Here is a 3141-nt window from a genome sequence, read left to right on the forward strand (position 1 = left end):
ATTAGAATAAAAATTCCATAGTAAATTAAACCTTTTTGAAATGACAATTTCACTTATAACACTGAGAGTAATACAATAAAGGCTCTGCTCCCGTGATATTTCAGATGAGGTAACCGGTGTGTGATATATGAATATCTCTGTCTGTCTCAAATGTCACACATCACGTCTATCAACATGTTTAATCCAAATGGCATTTAAATGCAGATACAGTCTATATAAGATCTTCAAGTGAACATCAGTTATTTTTTTAAATACTGATGGTGTTAACCAATGATATGTGAAACATTCATTGTTTACCTTGATGAATATGTAACAACATGCTGCAATTTACTGGGTGATAAATGCATTTTATGATCACATAATTATGCTGAAATTCTAAATCTGTGAGAGTCTCTGACACTGTGTATTTTCACATTACTGTATTCTCAGGGTTAATTTATTTTATTCACTCAAAGGCCGATTATAGACTCTATTTCCAATTCAACAACCTTTCCATATCATTTGAATAAATCAAGGTTCCCCAAACGGGTTTATAAAAAGTCAATAATTAAATCATAAAAATGTAAAATTAAAATAGATACTTAAAGTAAAATAAAAAATAATCAAAATTAAACACTTACTTAAAAAATATGAAATATATATATTTTTTCCTGCATGTCATGTGACCATTAACCACCATTAGATAGCTATGAATATGCATATGAGTTGATAAATTATTGAAAAATTAACTTAAAATCAATGTTTAGTTATTATATATTAACTAAATAGTTATTATTATAGTTATTATAGTTAACTAAAACCATTAAAAAAAAAAAACATTTTTGTTAGTTGAAATAAAATAAGCATTAACTGAAAAACAAACTTAAAAAAAAATATATATATATATATATATATAACTAAAACCTAAATAAAAGTTAATAAAAAAATGATATAGGCATATTTTTTTTTAAAAACACAAAACTAATAATAAAATAAAAACAGAAAATAAAAACTTCAAATTAAATATTTTAAATAAAAGGGGGTCGTCTGACTTAATAGTTTAGAAATCCTTGGAATAACAAGGTAAACTGAGCAAAAATCATCGCATCAAATAATATTTTTGTCAATTTTTATACTTTTTGCCAAAAAAAAAAAACCCTCTGTGTGATTTAAAGTGTAACAAATTCAAATATTGTGCATCTTTTAATTCTTCTTGCAATTCTATCAAATTTCTATCGACACAAATGGCAGCATTTCCTAAGAAAGAATCTGATCTGTTTTTATTGAGCTCAGTGTTTTTGACGCTAAAGTCAGGCCATCTTCATATCATATAATATTCTACTTCAAACAAGACAGCAGTTTCATATCCTGGTATTATTTTAATATGGGCTCAGCAAACATAATAAAGCGCTGTCATATGTTCAGTCACACGAGCAAACTATATTTCTGCAGGTGCCTGTTTGAATCAGTGTTGAACACTCTCTTTCTGTGATTCACACGCGGCGATGGAGAGCAATACGGTACAACGGGAACGCCAGATTACATTTTCCAACCTGTTATCTTCATCCGCCTCCACCAGCGTTACCATGACTACAAGCACACAGACCACCGTCCTCTCCTGAGCATCCGCTCCTCATAAACACAAGTGTGAGTCTGTGCCAGAGACGCACAGAGAAGCAATGCATGGAAATCAAGTCACACGCCACTGGAATGATGGCGCCTGGATGGAGAGATCTGTTATCGATCCCTGAGCAAACAGACACTCATTCCACCTCTCGCAGGAAACGCATCTATTTCTGAACTTCATGAAACACTCAATTATCACAGAACACGGATGTGTCGTATTTCACACTCATATTTATCTCACAAATCAAACCCGTGTTTGCAAAGGCCAGAAAAAGTGAGTCAAAGTATAAAAAACAAGCGACCGAGTAGATGTAAATCTATAATGCAAAGATTGTTACATAATCCTAATGCCAATTCCTGTAGATCTCCTTTATTATCTCACACAGCTGAAGCAATTACTGATATAAATTTTGCTTGTAAAAAAAAAATGCATCAAATATACTGAAATATTAGATTTAAAAATGCATCAGCTATACTGAAATATTAGAGATTTAAAAATGCATCAAATATACTGAAATATTAGAGATTTCAAAATGCATCTACTATACTGAAATATTAGTGATTTAAAAAAGGCATCAACTATAATGAAATATTAGAGATTTATATATTGTGAGAAAATGCATTTACTCAGCACACACGGCGGGAGAACAAATGCATTTTTTTGCCTCCATTATAAACACAGTTTCAGACTGATGAACACTCTTCACAGTCACTGTTTGGAAAGCTGACAGAGTAATGAGAGACTGAAGAGAGAAACAGACGCTGAAGAGACTTTATTTGCTCACAGTAAATGAAGATCAGCTCAACAAACCAACACAATCCTGATACCGCAGACAAACACACACACACACACAAACATCCTCTAACAATGCTCCTCTTCTTCAGCACCAACCATTATCTTCATCCGTGATTCAACAGCAAGTTCTGCAGAGAACGAACAAACAGTCACGTCAACAAGCACTGATTTCCATAATAAACCTCCTTCATCAATTCAAGCCTTCATGTGTCGTTCACCTCTCCTTGCTTTAGTTTGAGTGATTCTATAAGCAGCACACTTTATAGTCAAACCCTCACACTCACACACACACAACTATTGTAATATTTCATTGTAAAATAAAAAATGAGTATTTAAGAAAAATAATACAATAATTTTATTTTATAGTAAAACTGTAAAATTACAGCTCCAACATTTACTGGTGTTTTAATTCCTTTACTTTCACGTTAAACCATCAAGCTTTTATTTTGATGGAAAACAGCAGGGATTCTATAAAGTGCCCCTATTATGCCAGTTCGAATATTGACTTTCAGGCAGTGTTTAATGTTTTTTTTGTGTTCCCGTCATTTTACTGACGACTGCTTCTCTAATCTCAGGGAGTTCAATGCAGGATTCACAAAACGCTTGCTCTTGAAAGATGAGCTCAGTACCCAGTTTATTTGGACCAGCTGCTCCACTGAATCACAATCTGTAAGTATGATAAATAATACATGTTTATATTTCCTATTGAGCATTCAAAATATGTAACTATTGCAATGGGC

At 32.3% G+C, this 3141-nt stretch overlaps 1 long non-coding RNA gene across 1 annotated transcript in view; it reads right to left on the reverse strand.

Moving 5' to 3' along the window:
- Window positions 1-2344: 2344 nt before the first annotated feature.
- Window positions 2345-3141, reverse strand: part of LOC107691080 (uncharacterized) — a 9438-nt gene continuing 8641 nt past the window's right edge. Inside the window, exon 3 of the long non-coding RNA XR_001634511.1 lies at window positions 2345-2529. This is a non-coding gene — a long non-coding RNA (uncharacterized LOC107691080). The remainder of the gene's footprint in view (window positions 2530-3141) is intronic.

This window comes from Sinocyclocheilus anshuiensis, unplaced genomic scaffold, assembly GCF_001515605.1.
Source record: "Sinocyclocheilus anshuiensis isolate Anshui unplaced genomic scaffold, SAMN03320099.WGS_v1.1 scaffold2739, whole genome shotgun sequence".
Taxonomy (NCBI): domain Eukaryota; kingdom Metazoa; phylum Chordata; class Actinopteri; order Cypriniformes; family Cyprinidae; genus Sinocyclocheilus; species Sinocyclocheilus anshuiensis.